The 19,021-nt window shown below is 41.5% G+C and overlaps 1 protein-coding gene across 1 annotated transcript in view; it reads right to left on the reverse strand.

Annotated features, from left to right (window-relative positions):
• The window catches only part of C5H1orf162 (chromosome 5 C1orf162 homolog), a 349,182-nt gene that overhangs the window by 135,218 nt on the left and 194,943 nt on the right, over positions 1-19,021 (reverse strand). The window lies entirely within an intron of this gene.

Raw genomic sequence — 19,021 nt, forward strand, 5'->3', positions numbered from 1 at the left:
TCAGGATAATCTAACCCAAGAAGAACGGAAAGGGTTAGAAAACCTTTGCAATGATGATTTAATTGAGATAAAAATGGCCGATAAAGGCGGAAACATTGTGATCTGGGACAAAAGCTCATATATCACCGAGGCACACCGTCAATTGAAAGACACGAGATACTATGAAAGACTTAGAACAAATCCAACTCAAGAAATAAAGACCAAGTTAGATGAAAAATTGAGACAATGGAAATTAAATAATCTCATTGACAGTGATGAAGAAAAATATCTTACAACCAGCCACCCAATCACGGCAACAATATACTTCCTTCCTAAGGTGCATAAAGACCGCAACAAACCACCAGGCAGACCGATATTATCGGCAAAGGGCTCTTTGCTAGAACCAATCTCAAACTACATAGATCACTTTCTTAAACCCCATGTAACAGAACTCAGCTCATACATACAGGACACCAACGACTTGTTGAGACGACTAGAAAACATCCCATGGCAAGAAAGTTATCAACTAATATCTATGGATGTTGTATCATTGTATACAAATATACAAAATAATCTGGGTCTTAAAGCTTGCAATTACTTTCTACAACAAAGAGACATTGTGTACAAAAATCATAATCAAATGTTGTTAGACATGATGGAATTATGCCTATCACAAAACATCTTCCTGTTCGGTGAAGAAATATACAGACAATGCAGCGGAACCGCAATGGGTTTTTCATTTAGTCCCAATTACGCCTGTCTCACAATGGGGTACTGGGAAAAGGAAATAGCTTGGGCGCCAGAATTTGACAAATTCACAAGTAAGGTCATGTGTTGGATAAGGTTTATAGACGACCTGTTGATTATTTGGGAAGGAACCAAAGATGAATTCCAGGAGTATTTCAACATCATCAACGCAAGAACGGCCGGATTATCCTTCACTTACGAGATCAGCAACACCGAAATCACCTTCCTGGATACTCGTATTTATGTCAAGGAAAACCATATCCACACGACGCTTCACAGAAAAGCAACAGCTACCAATGCCACATTGGAAGCAACGAGTTGCCACCAAGCATCCCTTATCTCCAGCATACCCTATGGAGAGTTCCTCCGAATCAGGAGGATATGCAGTGAAGACACAGAATGGCAGGAACACAGCACCAAAGCAAAACAAAGATTTAAAAATCGTCAATACAATTGGGGAAATATTGAAAAGTGCTGGCAAAAGGCAAACGTAAAAACAAGACAGGAGTGTCTGACAAAGTCGATTGAAAAAGAAAAATGTACACGAGAACCAATTCGACTAATTATGGATTACTCAGAAAACAGTAAAGAACTTGTAAAAATAATGAGAAAAAATTGGAAAATACTCCATCTGGATGATACAGTAGGAAAAATAGTGGGCTCACATCCGGAGGTGACCTATAGAAGAGCCCCAAATCTGAAAGATCAACTGATCCACAGCCACTGCAGCACAAGCAAAAAGAAAGACTGGTTGAAAACCACAGGCTTTGTAAAATGCTATAACTGCAAAATGTGTCAAATTGCCAAACCCACCAAAGAAATACCGCTACCTGATAACAAAAAATGGCAGATAAAACAACTAATCACCTGCACAACAGAATTCACGGTCTATGGCGTGGTATGTCCATGCCCCCTGATGTATGTGGGAAGCACCAAGGGAGAGCTAAAAAAGCGGATAATGGAACATGCCAGAGCCACGACACACAAGGACAGAGCAAATGCGGTGGCAAAACACATGGAGCAGAAGCACAATGCGGATTGGCAAAAATTAAAATTCTTCGGGATAGAGACCATACCGAAGAACATACGGGGAGGAGATCGTGAGAAAATCATGCGCAAAAAAGAATCGCGACACATCCTAAACTTCAGAACCTTACATCCACATGGCCTGAACCAATCGGAGGAGTTGTACATCCACCTCGTGTAAGAACTCATAATGAGCTGGTGAAGAGTAAAGAGAGATGAGTGACACATGACACATTCATGGAAGGACAGGAGAACAACAAAATGAACTTAACTACAGGGTCAGAAACATGCAATGGCCTCTCAGGGGATCTCTGATAAATTGGCTGCTAGTCAAGTAATCCCACTGGAGGGATATAAACAATAAGAACACGGTCCAAAACGAAAAATATTCATGATGCAATGAATATCCAAACTATCAATTGAAATAGTACTGAACTAGCGGACCCATCTTCACAAAAACAGACTCTTTTTATTAAAAACTACAATAACCACAATGCCTAGAGTAAAACAGGATGTGAGGTAACATCCATGTTATTGGTTACTTTAAAAAAAGAAAAAAAATGTAAACAAGTGATCGTGAGCAAGGTGCCAGGAGCACTGAAACGCGTTGATCGTTGTTTGTTTCCAAGCTGTTAAAGATCGAATAAAATAATTGTGGAAGGCAGCGAGTGTGCGCCCATTTCTTTCGTCAAAACGGAGGAGTGTGCTATATTGAACGGCGAGGTTCCGCCGTAGGGTAACGCACCCACATTGAGCGCTCGAAGTGGCTGGGAAAGCAGGAACCGGCGTGTGAAGATATATATATATATATATATATATATATATATATATATATATATATATATATATATATATATCTTGAACTCCGTTTGCCTCCAAGCTCGCGCAGCTCGCACCGCCAGCAAGCAGACTCCGGACACGGACCTCGAGGTGCTTCACAGATCTTTATTTAGCAGAAAGAGTCACAGACGTTTCGGCTCAGCGGAGCCTTGATCACATGACAGCGTTTTCAATGCAAGGTACACCTTTTAAAGTGAAAGCAAGTGGTCAACTCAAATCACCTGTGCAAACTTACAAGTAGACATAGAAGACATACTATGCCATGCACCCATATCTGTTTATACTTCAATTTTCTAAATAGATGTAAAATACATTTGTAAAAAATCCTTAAAGTCAATATTCTGTACAGATTCAATGTTCACTGTGACTTGAATTATAAATGGAGTTCATTAAAATAAATCATAGTAAAATACACATATCTATTGTACATATCCGTCTAAAAGAAACCTTATTTACAAATATATACACCTCCTTCCACATGTCTCTTAACATTTGTAAATTTAGATTCGAGTTTTAACTCTAAGTTTAGGAACCTCGGATTAATGGCTGAATCCATATAAAGTGCTATGTGCTGATATTTTAAAGTGCAAAATGTGCTTTAAAGTGCTTTATTCCGACAGAATGTGCAAATTTGGCAATATTTGTGCAAATACGCATATTACAATATTCCTCGGTCCTAATCAGTGTCACTTATAGACAGTGCTTTTTTACAAATATAATGATTCCAAATGAGGAGGATAGTTAATTTATCAATTTCTGTTAACATTCAGCAATTTGCATTGCAGTTTCTAATCAAAGACGGAGTTCAAATGGTATCACATTTCAAATAAGTCACATGAATCAGTAATGTAGACTACTATATGGGTGCCATAGTTGCCATGTCTCAATGCTATTTGTTATGGAACGAGTGAAAATTATAATTCAGGTCCAAAGCGGCCCAAAACCCACAACCAAAAAATAATAATAATAAAATAATAAAAAAACCCTATGTTAAGAAATCCTTATAGTGTAATTCGTCTTGTTGGTTCTTAACCAGGTTGAAAAACAGTGCACAGTGAAATATAATAACAAAAACATAAAATGTTCTCAAAGCAGCATAACATTTCCAAAAGAAATCACAATAATATGTGTATGCTCGCAGCCCCCTCGGGATCTGTCCCAGCCTTCTCCCAGCCGGGTGATTGCCTTGGACATTATCCTCGAGGGGGGAGAGCGTACACTCCTGATAAATTGAGTCTTCTAGAGCAAGCAAGTGTGAAGGTCTTCTGTCACATTCAACCCATAGGGCACCTTAGTATTGAGCAGGAGGATATATTTCGTTTCCAGCTTTCTAAGTCTGGTTTCCCTATCTCCACCCCTTTTAGTATTAATGACCGAATCGATAACCCAGTATCTAAGACCACTGTTGTTACTTTGGTGATGGTCCTTAAAATGGCGTGCTACCGGATAAGTGCTGTCCATGTTAGTTATCGCTTGCAGATGTTGTAAGATGCGTTTATGGACAGCATTCCTGGTGCTGCCCACATACTGCAAACCGCAAGGACAGCGCAAAACATATATTGCGTATTCTGTCTTGCATGTTAGTACTTGGGTTATCAAATGTTCTTTCCCTGTAAATCCATCCTTGTATGTTTTGGTGTTTTCACCATGAGTGCATGCTTTACAGATTTTACAGTTGTAGAATCCTCTATTTCTTTGCCACCACTCTGTTTTAGTAAAGGGATCTGGGTTAGTTTTGACAATGTGATCCCTCAAAGAGGGGGCTCTACTGAAAGTTAAAGAAATAGACTTTGGCAGACTTTTGCCTATCACATTGTCCCTCAGTACAATGGGCCAGTGTTTATTCACTATTTTTCTTATCTGATGGTGTTGCTTAGTGAATCCTGTTATAAGTCTGAAGCACTCAGGCTCAACTTTGCCAGGTTTAGATGTATCTTGTCTAGTAGGCTCCCTGTCCACTTTCCTGATAAGGAGCTCCTCTCTACTCATATTCATGGATTTTTGTACAGCTTTGTCGATCAATTTTTTGGAGTATCCTCTTTCAAGGAATCTATCCCTGCTCTCATTTTGTGCCTGCTCCAGATCCATGGGGTTGCTGCATATGCGTCTTAATCGCAGCATTTCCCCATATGGGATACTGGAGATGAGATGAACCGGGTGGGCGCTGGCAGCATGTAAAATGCTGTTGCCAGCTGTCTTTTTTCTGTAGACCCTCGACTCCAAACGATCCCCCTTGGTGTAGAGTTCAGCATCTAGAAAGGTAACTTTTTCCTGACTGAGTGTCGCAGTGAATCTGAGATTGAGGGGGTTATCATTGATATCCTCAATAAATTTAAGGGCCTCTTCATGACTTCCTCTCCATATGACGAACAGGTCGTCTATAAAGTGGAACCATGCCACAAGATTGTTCCTAATGATGTGCTGGTACCCAAAGCCGAGGACCAGTTCCTCCCAAGCTCCCATGTGCAGACATGCGTAGCTTGGGGAGAAACTGGCCCCCATTGCTACCCCCTGTTTTTGGCGGTACAACTGTTGATTAAACAAAAACACATTATTGGTGAGACAGAAATTTAACATGTCCAACAGCATTTTAGTGTGTTTTTCATTGCCTGGTTCCCTTCTGGATAGATAATAACGTATTGCATCAAGACCATCACTATGTGAGATACTGGTGTATAATGCTGTTACATCCAGTGCTATCAGCCAATCTCCCTCCTGAATCTGTGCTTCCTTGATTTTTACTAGAAAATCCCCTGTATCAGGTATATATGACCCCAACTGCTGGACATAACCTTGCAAAAAATAATCAATATAGATTGAGGTATGTTCAAGAAGGCTCCCCCGTGCTGATATTATTGGCCTTCCAGGAGGATGAATGGGGTCCTTGTGTATTTTAGGTATGAAATACAGGATAGGAGTAACAGGGTATTCAACCTTTAAATATTCAAATTCAGTGTCAGTGATGAGTTTGGCTGACCGCCACTTACATAGTTTACGGTGATATTCTTCTTTGATGGTCAGGAGCTCACGGTTGTTAATCTTCTCGTAGCATGAGTGGTCATTTAGTTGACTATAAGCCTCTTTGTCATAGTTTGTTTTTGTCATGAGGACAACATTTCCCCCTTTATCACTGCTTCTGATTACCACATTTTTTTCTTTGTTCAGTTTATCAGTCAAAGCCTTATATTGCTGTAGTTGGGCTGAATATCTGCGCTTAGTGCCCCCCGTCTGGATTTGCAACTTCTTTAAATCAGCTACAACATTTTCCTGGAAAATATCTATATTGTCTCTTAACAGGATAGGGTAAAACGTTGAAGGGGCTCTGAATTGTGTGGTTGTTGTGATTCTGTTACCACTCCCATCTATCCCCTTGTTAGTTTCACTGGTGTTAGGGATTACATCATATCCCCTTCCTTCAGTCTCCCAGAGCTCCCTTAGGATACGAGTCCCTTGTGATGCTTCGGGTTGCTCGGTTTTGACTGTTGATTCCATATCTGATATTGCTCCATCCTTGTTTTTTATGGCATAAAACTTGCGTAGCTTGAGCTTCCTAACTGCCTTATACACATTGCATCTCGTGTTGGCATAGTCAAAGTCGCAAGGGGGTGCATAAGACAGGCCAAGTTTGAGAATATTCTCCTCATTCTCCGTGAGTGTTAATTCGGTTAGGTTAACAACAGTGCGGTTGGTGGTTACTTCTACTCCTGTTGAGGGGCATTGGTTCGCCCTGTTCCACCTCCCCTCTTCTTTTGAGATCCTCTTTTTTGCCATCCGCGACCTCTGGCGGCGCCTGTAGTTTGCCCTGTGTTTTCTTGACTGCCCCTTGCATGGGACCTCAGGGTGTTCCACCTGTCCTGGCCTAAAAAAACAATCTCCTGGCCTGGTGTGAGCTTTGGTTGATTCGCCATTTCCGCCTGTTTATGGCGGTCTGCTTCAGAATCCGTGTCAGGATCAGAGCTGATTGTGGCATTGGAGGATTCACTCGTTCTGTTGGCTTCCTTGGTTGCGGAACTGGAATGGCTTGGGGGGTTCTTTGTTTTTGTCTGTTGTTGTTGCTTGGGGCCACCCCTGCGCAGAGTGTCAAATTTACGCGCAAAAGTAAAAATCTGGCCAAGCTCATAATCATTCCTATCTCTCTGGAATTTATATGATTTTCTTGCCACAATTTTTGCCTCCTCTTTCTTTAGACGCTCTTGCATGATTTTAGATAGTCTGTTCTTTTCATCCTCTTCCCCCAGGCCATCGATTTCCTCTATGGCAAAATGAAACCCCTCATTTTGTTCAAATTAAATGTATTAAATGTATTAAGTGTTACCACTTTATTCCAATCAAGATGACTTCAGGTGTGCCATACTTTTGTCATAAGTAAGACTGTTAGCGTTTTAGTTGTTCTTTAGAACACTCTGGGACATTCTGTCATTGGGCTATAGTTGGGCTACATCTGGCTGATATTTGGGCTACATTTGGGCTCTTTTGTCTCTGGTGGCCATCTTGGGAGACTGCATATCAGAATTTTTTGAATGAAATATAAGAGGATTTGAGAAGTCACTCAAAATGTGCCCTAATTTTTCTTTCTTCAGCACTAATCATAATTTCTATGGCAAAATGAACCCCCTCATTTTGTTCCTTTGCAAATTAAATGTTTTAAGTGTTAACACTTTATTCAAATCAAGATGACTTCAGGTGTGCCATACTTTTGTCATAAGTAAGACTGTTAGCGCTCTAGTTGTTCTTTAGAACACTCTGGGACATTCTGTCACTGGGCTATAGTTGGGCTACATCTGGCTGATATTTGGGCTACATTTGTTTTTTTTTGTCTCTGGTGGCCATCTTTGGGCTACATTGGGCTACATTGGGCTACATTTGGGCTCTAACATATATATAGCCCAATGTAGCCCAATATATATTTGTCAAAGTTAATTTTCGTAAAAACCACTGGAGCATATATCTTGAGACATAGCAAAGGCACATCGGGCTACCAGTCCCTACAATTTTGCCAGGTTTTGTGGAAATCCATTCAGCCGTTCGAGCTAAAAGTGAGTCCAACCGCCCTATGGAAAACTCAATGTTAAAAACACGTTTTGGGACCCCCTTTTTTCTCGGCCCCCGCTTGACGAAACCCCCCCACCCCCAACTTTCAGGGGACGCTCAGAAACAAAATGTGCAATTTTCCTGAAAATTTCAGCCAATTCCGTCCATCAACGACAAAGTTATTCAACATAGAATTTTCAGAAATCCCTATTCAAAAAAATCCTAACTATATATACCTACTGGCGAGCGAAAAAAACATAGGTTTCAGCCACGTTATAGTTAGCAATTAGCATTTAAAAAACCTTAGAAATTCACTGAAAAAACATAGGTTTCACACATGTTATAGTTAGCTGGACATTTCACTCATATAAAACCGTTGAAATTCCCCCGTTATAGTTAGTTCAACTAACTATAACTCGCACACCCGCAATGCATTGCTGATGACGTCACATATTACATCACTCATGACATGGTCAGTGACATTCACTCATGACATCACTGATGACATCTCAAATGACATCACTGATGACATCATCCAGTGAATGTGTGTCTTTCTGAAAAATAAATATTTTTTATATATGTATATTTAAAGGTCGACGGAAGACCAAATGGGTAAATAAGTGTCTAAATGGATGGTTTTTTTTGTAAAATTGATTGTATAACTGACTTATTATTTGTATCTTAGTGAATACGTGTATTATCTAGTATTTTTTAAATATTTAAATAGCTCTATCAGTGCCTCACTTTGTGTATAAGTGGCTGCATGGGTTGGTGAGTAACTACATGAGTGTCGATATGGGTTATTAGTTGATATTTTGAGAATCAGAATGAGTGTCTGTATAGTTTGGTGGGGGTATTACTTAGTGCACAGATGCATGAATGACTGACTCACTGTTTGTATGTGTTTTGAAGACACCATGTGTGCAGGACTGTATGGGTGGATGAGTGTGTGTATGGGTGTGTTAGTGAGTGAATGACTGTCTCAATAGTATCTTTATGAGTAACTACATATGTTTTAATCTAGTATATGTGAGTATTGATGTATATAAGTGATTATATGTGAGAGTGAGAGATTGGACAAGTTCCTGTATAAATAAGTATGTGTTTCTATAAGTGATTGTTTAAGAGGGTAAGTATGTGTACGTTTCTGTAGAAGTAAGTGTAGTGGTGTGTGTATAGCTGTATATGCAAGTAAGTGGATGTTTGATAGTTTATTTGCATGTGTGAGTATGTGTGTGAGTAATTCTATGGATGAGTGTCGGTGTGTAACAGGATGTATAGGTCTATGAGTACATATGATGAGTGAGTACATGTATGAGTGACTATATAGAACTGTTGGGGAATGAGTGGATGTGAATGTAGATGGTGGAATTACTGAATAGGTTGTTCTAACTGGTATTGGTATCTCCATTTTTTTGAAAATTTTAGTTTCTATTTTTGAATGTGTGTATCAAGGGTTATATTATGTTGAGAAGAAGTCTGCCGCTCTTTCACAAGGATGATGTCATCAGTGATGTTATGAGTGATGTCATTTGAGATGTCATCAGTGATGTCATGAGTGATGTCACTGACCATGTCATGAGTGATGTAATATGTGAGGTCATCAGCAGTGCATTGCAGGCGCGCGAGTTATAGTTATCTGAACTAACTAATTTAGAACGGTTGAATTTTAATGGTTTTGTATGCGTGAAATGTCCAGCTAACTATAACATGTGTGAAACCAATGGGGTCCATTAGGATGACAGGCGGACTTTGTCCGCCCGTCATCCTAGCAGGGATTGGGACCGTCCACCATAACGCGGGGGTCCCGTGGGGGGCATTAAGATATGCCTACTACAGTGGCGGGCACATCCGCCATTTCTAGCATTGTGGCGGGCGGTGCTCTCAGCACCACCCGCCACAATGTTTCTACCATGCCCCCTTTTCTTCGTTTTCACCTTTGTTTCCCTGTTTACTTGTGACTCGGTTCTACCGAGGCACAAGATGGTTGCCAACACTTCCTGGTTTGAAGTGTTGACAGACAATTGACAGCCAATCAGCATGCAGCTCGTGCTTGTAATTGTACGGTTTTCGGTACACTTACTGTACGCGTAACGTACTTTGTCTCTAGATATCACTATGATTTTACTTTTGATTTTACTTTTGATTTTCTCAGGAACTACTGAACGGATTTACACCATTTAACAAAAAGCACAATCTGCAAACCAAACTCTACCTTTTTGCCAAATTTGGTGTAATTACGTTCCGCAGTTCGGGATGTAGCCATGGCTAAAAGTCTCATGGAAAATTGCATGGGGAAAACACATTTTGGAACCACCCTTCACAAATCACCCCCAAACTTTCAGGGAAGGAGCAGAGCGAAGCAGGCCATTTTCTTGGAGAATTTCATATGTATTTGTTGACCGGCGCCAAAGTTATTACAAATAGAATGTTGCGGATTTCCTATGGAAACTAGGTCCTAACTATAACTACCTACTGGCGACCGCCAGTAGGTAATTGTAAACAGGACGGGTGGCCTCCGCCCCCTGTGCCCCAGAGTGAGCCTGTAACCTGTGACCCCTCCCTCATGTTTCCACAGACGTCGACAGCCCCTGCATGGAACTGGCATGAGGAGCGGTACAGTTGTGATGATGAGGAGATGGGCCTCGGGCCCTTTAAGTGGACTGGTGGGAGCATCACCGAGGAGGAGTCAGGACATGCCTTAAAGGACATCAGACAGCAAACCCAGGTGTGTCTTTACACCGGAGGAGCGGTCAGTAAGTGGAGAGGAGCGGCGTGGAGCAAGAGCGTGAACGAGGAGGCGAGAGCGACATCGGAGCAGAAGGAGAGAGCGATATCAGAGAAGGAGGCGAGACCGGCATTGGAGGAGGAGGCGAGAGCAGTCAAGAAGGACTGGACAGAAGGTGCACCAGTTGAGACGGAGAATCCAGTGAATCGGGAGGCCGGAATCGGAAAGAGAGCCGCGGGGACTCCGGAGCCAGGAGGCCAATGATATCACGCATCGCCCAGCCGCTCCCCTGGAGGGGTGTGGCTAACCGAGGTGCGTGACCGTATAGCGGGTTGGGTTGGTAGGAAGGGTAGAGGCATCCCGTAAACACTAGTTAACTTCCTGGTACACTTCCTACACGCCCATACCTTCCCCGAGCACCAAGGTGATCCTCACCCCCTTTCCCCAAGATTGTTTATTGCGCAAGTGTGTACCTGATACTTCCTCTCTTGTGTCTTCCCCTTCGGCGGAGCCTGGGTCATCACGGAGCCCGAAGAAGGAAGAAGGAGGAGAAGCCCGACTCGACGCTGGGAGGAAGGTGTGCTCCGAAAATGTCGGCGGGAAAGGAGCCGATCCCCGAGAAGAGTTGCGGTCAGGAAGTCCTGTACAGACCATTTGTTCCACCAAATAAAACCTGGTTTGAGCATCACTAAGACTCGTCTCCTGCCTTTCCCAACCCCACCGGTTACAGGATATATATATATATATATCCATTCACAAGGTGCCCCAGATCTTAAGAACGCCACTCCGCGATGATTGGATTCAATCCTTTATTTGCATAAACACAGTTGCTCCAAGCCGCAGAGAATGCACCACCTGAGAAGCACAGGTCTGCGAGGCTGTTACTGAAGCAGCCAGCTAGCGCAATGATTTTGCTGACATTGAAAACACGGAAGCAGCCTTGGAGCCCACTGGAGGGCGATAAACTTTTATTTCAAACTGAGGCATAAAAAATTAGGCTACGAAATTGAACCCTACTGGAAGGTTAAATCATGTACTTCAGATCCCAGCATACAGTTTTACGGCAAAACTGAGAAACCATTACATCATGGGAAACGCATAAAATATAAGGCAGTTTGAAGTAGGTTTTGCAGCTTTCCCCCTTTTCCCTATGAAGAAGTTGCATGTTGCAACGAAACGCGTCAGGGTCTGAATTAAGCTGGGGCTGCAACTGTGTTTATGCAAATAAAGGATTGAATCCAATCATCGCGGAGTGGCGTTCTTAAGATCTGGGGCACCTTGACAAAGGGCGAGTAAGCCCGAAACGCGTTGCTGATTTTGTGAATAAATCTACATCCTTGCTGTACCTGGCTGGTCCGTCTCCTTCCCTCCTTCCTGTTGGTGTCACGCCGCGCTGTGTTGTGCCAAGCTGTGTGGAGCTGATTTTGTATATATATATATATATATATATATATATATATATATATATATATATATATATATATATATATATATATATATTCACTGAAAAAACACACCGACAGTCATCCAAAAGTTACTCACACACATACTCACACATGCAAATAAACTATTAAACATCCATTTATTTGCATATACAACTATACACACACTACCACCTTACTTCTAAGGAAACTTACACATACTTACTCTCTTAAACAATCACTTATAAAAACACATACTTATTTAAACAGGAACTCTTACAATCTCACATATACTCACTTATAAACATCAATACTCACATATACTAGATTAAAACATATGTTGTTACTGATAAAGACACTAGTGAGACAGTCATTCACTCACTAACACACACATATACACACTCATCCACCCATACAGTCCTGCACATATGCTGTCTTCAAAACACATACAAACAGTGAGTCAGTCATTGATGCATCTATGTGCTAAGTAATACCCCCACCAAACCATACAGACACTCATACTGATACTAAAAAAATCTAATAACCCATATACACACACATGTAGCTACTCACCAACCCATGCAGCCAATTATACACAAAGTGAAACACTGATACATATATTTAAATATTTAAACATTACTCGCTAATATATGTATTCACTAAGATACACTTAATAAGCCAGTTAACTGATCAATTTTTTTTTTTAAAAACATTCATTAAAACACTTATTTAAACATTTATTCTTCCATCGACCTTTACATATACATATATAAAACATATTTATTTTTCAGAAAGACACACATTCACTGGATGGTGTCATCAGTGATGTCATGAGTGATGTCACTGACCATGTCATGAGTGATGTAATATGTGACGTCATCAGCAGTGCATTACACGCGCAAGTTATAGTGAGTCCAACTAACTATAACGTGGAATTTCAATGGTTTTATGTCAGTAAAATTTCCAGCTAACTATAACTGGTGTGAAACCTATGGTTTTTTCAGTTAATTTAATAGGTTTTTTAAATGCTAATTCCTAACTATAACTGGTGTGAAACTTATGGTTTTTTCAGTGAATTTCATAGGTTTTTTAAATGCTAATTCCTAACTATATATAAGGCCCCAAAACTATGGTTTTTTCTTTGAATTTCAAAAGTTGGTTAATAGCAAATGTCTATAGCTATGAAATGTAATATTTTTGAAAATGAATGAATCCTATATTTTATTTTTATTTTAAACAATTTTTTATTTATTTTTTTACCCTGGAGTGCTCCCGGGGCGCGCCCCGGTGAGCGCCCCGGAGAGCGTAGTCGTTTGAAGCACCCCAGTGTGCGAACCGTGAAGCGTCCCGTTAGCGCCAATGTCGCGAACGAAAACATGATCGTGGCGTATCGCGTCGCCGCGTCCGCGTGATACACACGGCGTAAGCGCACCCGGAAGCACTCGAGCGAATACGATCGCGCAACGTAAACATCCGACGCATTTACGCGACGCGACCCGGGGCGCGCCCCCGGGTGAACCCGGGGGCGCGTCGCGTAAGCGCGTCGGTCATCTGACCTGAAAATAACACTTTTTATTGGTGCAGAACAGTTTTGGTTTCATAATGATGAAATCCCTGGTCTTGTGACCTGAAAATAACACTTCTCATTGGTTCAGGCCTTTTTTTTTTCCAAATGATGAAAGACCCCACCTTTTTTCCTTATTCTGACTTTGTCCTTTGACTGAGGAAGACCTGTTTGTACCTCTCTGTACCTTTTTGATCTATATAATGGCTTCAGTAGCAGCAGCAGCTGGTGCATCTCCACCACCAACACCACCACAACCACCAAGAGGACCACCACAAGATTACATTGGTGGTCAACAAGAGGAGGAAGAGGAGGAGGACCAGCCAAGACCACACATTATATGGGAGTTTTTTTCGATCCCAGAGGGGAAGAAAAAAGTAAATGCAGCCAAGGTGACTTGCCTAATCTGTGGCATGGAACTTTCTAGGGGGAACCCTAATAAAAAATATTCATCCGGAAACCACACAATGATTAGACACATGCAGCGCAGGCATCCAATCAACTATTCTGCTGCAGAGAGTAGGGAACTAGCCCGAAACCCTCCCCAAACTACAAGCACCTCCTCCAAAAGAAAGCAATGCACTCCGTCGGGACAAGAGGCAAGAGAGACGATCCCTTGCATTCAGCCACAGTTTGCGGATTTCCGAATAACCTGTAAACATTGTGGGAAGACCATCTTCTACGGAGAACAGAGCATAAAGCTCATCGTCCTTGCTGGGGACAACCACAAATGCCCGAATAAACCCTAATTATTTCTCCAGTTGAGCCCTTTTCAATTCCCTGTTTTTTCGTTTCTCCCCATGAAAAATACAAAAATATATAAAACTGTTCAGAAAACCCCAAAAAAGTAAAAAATGTTCAAAAAACAATAAAAAAATATAAAGCAACAAAAAGAAGAAAAAAAACAGTTCTTTTTAGAACTACCTCCAATTCATAAAAAAAGGCTAAATTTTTTAAAAACTCTGTCATTCTTTTTTCCCCATGGTCCGCTCCCCGGTCCGCTCCCCGGTGCGTGTACCGGGCGCTCCCCCCACGCAAATCAAAAAAAAAATATTTTTTTGCCCCGCTGGGCCCTTTTATGGCCCCCACATCAAACCTAGGGGGTCAGGAGGGTCTATCCATGCCCCCTTATGGTCATTTTCCCCCTTTTTTTTCCACCTCTTGTGTCTCTACCCTACCGAGACACAAGATGGCGGCCGGTCTGGACTGTTTCGAATGTTTACAGACACCCGAGAGCCAATCAGCTTTCCGTGCGCACCTCGTGTGGCGCGCCCAGAGCGCTCCCCGGTGCGCGTACCGGGGCGCTGCCATAGATATATATATTTTTTTAACCTAAATTACTCAAAATCCACTGGAGCACATATCTTGAGACATAGCAAAGGCACATCGGGCTACCAGTCCCTACAATTTTGCCAATTTTGGTGGAAATCCATTCAGCCGTTTGGGCTAAAAGTGAGGCCAACCGCCCTATGGAAATTAACATGGGGAAAACACGTTTTGGGACTCCCTTTTATCTCGGCCCCCGCTTGACGAATCCCCCCCACATTTTCAGGGAAGGAGCGGAGCGGGCCACGAACTTTGAGAAATTCGCGAAGATTCTCCACCGGCGCCAAAGTTAATATATATATATATATATATATATATATATATATATATATATATATATATATATATATATATATATATATACATATACATATACATATATATATATATATATATATATATATATATATATATACATATACATATATATATATATATATATATATATATATATATATACATATACATATATATATATATATATATATATATATATAACACTGTTACTAATTTCGAAAATGTGTTCAAATTCTGTTGTTGATTTTCCATACTGAATTTCTTCTGTTGTAGCTCCTTGTACATAAACACTTCTTTTTATCTATACTATAATATCAGCTCATGTGGTGATTCATAAAAATATTTATTTTTGAAATAAAACAATATTTTGTACATGAGTATATTCTATTTTCAAAACATAGGAACATTAAATACAATAAATAGTGTCACTCTACGTTGTGTCAAGTGCTTTATTTATCCTACCTACTGTGTTGCAAAGTTAAAACAACAGCAGTGCCCCCATTACGTTGTCAATTAGGGTGAAGGGAGGCAAACAAAAAACAACACTGCCACAGACGCTACCCTGTGGAACTCTGAAGAGACGTAGAAACATACTGTAAATAAAACGGAATACAAGTAACGAAAAAGAACAGTTATATGCTGCTCTCTAACGAAAAGCAATCTGAATGTGCTGAAGTGGGAGCCGCGACGCTCCCGCCCTACCATACCAAACAGCAGTGTGCCGGGTGGTACACACCCCAGGACACTGCAGGACTCCCCAGAACAATCAAGAGCTCCAGGACGGACTCACTGCTACACCCTCCCAACATTAAAAAGCCCTGAAAAGTGGTAACCCCCGGAGCTAGGAGATCCGTCCCTTCACGGCCACCCTACTTTAAAGATTACTGCCCCAGGAAGGTGGCGGACCCCGGGGCACGTACGCCCCCTCGACAACATGAAGCGTTGACAGCCAATCAACATGCAACTCGTGATTGTATGTCCGTGCACACAGCAATTTTTCCATTGTAAATAAAAAATATATAGAGCTTAAAAATCCATAAAGTACCCCCTGAGCAACCCTACAGTTTCACAATGTTTCTACCATGCCCCCTTTCATAAATCTCTCACATTTGACAGACAGTCGACAACCAATCAGCATGCACGTAAATACGCGTACTCCGCAATTTTTCTATTCAAAATAAAATATAGAGCTTAAAAATCCATGAACGACCCCCTGACCAAACATGCAAGATCAGGATGTTTCTACCATGCCCCCTTTCCTTATTTTTCACCTTTTTTTTTTTAAACTGTTTTCTTCCGACTAGCGACCAACAACACGGCTGCCAACACTTCCTGGTTTGGAGTATCGACAACCAATCAGCATACAGCTCACGCACGTAAATACGCGTACTCTGCGATTTTTCTATTCAAAATAAAAAATTTAAAAATAGCCTAAAAATTCTAAACCTAACCCCTGACGAAGCCTACAGGGTCAGGATGGTTCTACCCTGCCCCCTTTCCTTATTTCTCAACTTTGTTTCCTGTTTTCTTGTGACTCGCTTCTAGCGACGAACAAGATGGCTGCCAACACTTCCTGGTATCAAGTGTTCAGACAGTTCACAACCAATCAGCATGCAGCTCCTGCTCGTGATTCTAGGTATTTCTGTACGCGTACTCCGCGATTTTTCGTTAAAAAAAACAAAAAAAAATGAGCCTAAACATCTATGTATAACCCCCTGAACAAGCCTAGAGGGTCAGAATGTTTCTAGCCTGCCCCCTTCCCTTATTTCTCAATTTTATTTTACTGTTTTCTTGTGACTCGGTTCTAGTGAGGCACAAGATGGCCGCCAACACTTCCTGGTTTCGAATGTTGACAGACAGTACACAGCCAATCAGCATGCAGCTCGCGCTCGTAATTGAACGAATTTCCGTTCGCGTGCTGCACCCCGTCTCTAGATATCGCTATGATTTTACTTGCAATTTTCAAAGAAACTACTGAATGGATTTTCACCATTTAACAAAAAGCACAATCTGCGAACCGAACTCTACCTCTCTGCCAAATTTGGTGTAATTCCATTCAGCCGTTCGGGCTGTAGCCCTGGCTAAAGGGCCCTATGGAAAATTGCATGGGGAAAACACGTTTTGGGACCACCCCTTGTTTCTCAGCCCCCACTTGACGAATCACCCCCAAATTTTCAAGGAAGGAGCGGAACTGAGCAGGCCATTTTCTTGAAGAAATTCACGAATATTCGTCCACCGGTGCAAAAGTTATTCTGAATAGAATGTTGCGGATTTCCTATGGAAACTAGGTCCTAACTATAACTACCTACTGGCAACCGCCAGTAGGTAATATATATATATATAGCTCGTGGATATGGGGTACGTAAAGTAAAATTGGCTTTACAAAAAGTAAATTAACAGGATAGATGTGCTTTACTACAACCAGTGGCCACCGCCCAGAGTAGTGGAACAGAGCTAACCACAGCTATATGTACAGAGTCGGTCGGCTGTAATGGCAATTCTCAATGTAGGTTCATTACCACGTACAGTAAGCAATCTCATGCCATAAGAAAATCATTAATGCTCAGTGGCCCATTGTTTTAACTGATGGGGTTCTTAAGGGAGTCCTGCCTGTAAACCCAGTATCACTTACCGCAAAGCATATTCCATGAGATCAGATCTGGTAAAGAACAGCCCAGAACTTTTTAATAGAGATATATGGTTCTCCACAAAGAACGGCTTTTTCAAATGTAGCAGTTGCAGAGCATGCAAGTTTGGTTCAAATACTAAATCCTACAAAAACGCTTTTTCTGATGAGTTTATTGAGATCAAAGGCAATTTTAACTGCAAAACAGACTATGCGGTGTATGTCTTGAATTGTATATGTGGTCTCCGCTATGTGGGAAGCACAAAACTTCCGGTGCAGGCACGCATCTTACAACATTTTCGAGCAACAGTTAATTCGGACCAAACATATCCCGTTGCAAGACACGTCAAGTCTGAACATGGTAACAATTTGAATGTACTATCTTATTTTGTTCTTGACAGTGTCCCCATAAACAAAAGAGGAGGGAATCGAGACAAAGCTCTGCGACAATTGGAAACTAAATACATTCTAGAACTGGACACGAAGAGCCCCAGATGTTTGAATATGTGTGAGGACATGTACCACTATTTATGATTACCACCTGCAGCTCAATGGTAGTAAATCTGAAATCATGCTTTTTGGTCAAGCTGCAGAACATTGGGCTCAGGATTGGTGGCCAACGAATCTGGGCAGCTGTCCAACACCTAAGGAATCAGTGCGGAATCTGGGCTTTCACATTGATAATAAATTGTCCATGATGAACCATATAAATAATATCGTTGGCACTGGTTTCTGACTTATGCGCAGCCTTAGTAAAGTTTTTTAGTGGATTCCCGCTGAGGCTCGGAAACCCCTAGTCCAGGGTCTAATCATAAACAGAATGGACTATGGGAATGCGCTCTTAATAGCCATAAATGAACACCACTTGAATAGATTACAGGTCCTTCAGAATACTGCAGCCCGGTTGGTTTTTAACCTACCACGAAGGTCCCCATCGGCCCCATGTCTGAAGAGCCTTCATTGGATCCCAGTAAAAAAACGAATACGTTTTAAAACGCTATACCTAGTCCATAAACACATGTATGGAAAGGGACCAAAATACTGGTCTCGAAAACTAACATGGTATATCCCCCGAAGAGAACTCAGATCTAGTGCTGAGTCTCTGCTCACTCCTCTCAGAATACAAACCTCCAGAAATGGTGGTCGTTCCTTCTCTTACCTCGCCCCTGCTCTGTGGAATAAAATGCCCATCAATGTCCGTGCCATCAAAGAACACAGCTGGCTTTTCTCCAACTAGGCCTCCCTCTTTTTCTTGTCAGAGCCGTCTGCAAGCGCCATGAGACTCTTTGGATGTGACATGACCGCGATACAAATGTTTTTGACTTGACTTGAACTGTAAGTCAGTTTAAGGTATATTTTCTAATCCAATTAATACATTACTTACAAATCAAATATAATGCAGAAATGCAATTAAGGTGTTTAACCCAGCAACACCT

Source organism: Lissotriton vulgaris, chromosome 5 (assembly GCF_964263255.1).
Source record: "Lissotriton vulgaris chromosome 5, aLisVul1.2, whole genome shotgun sequence".
NCBI classification, from domain to species: domain Eukaryota; kingdom Metazoa; phylum Chordata; class Amphibia; order Caudata; family Salamandridae; genus Lissotriton; species Lissotriton vulgaris.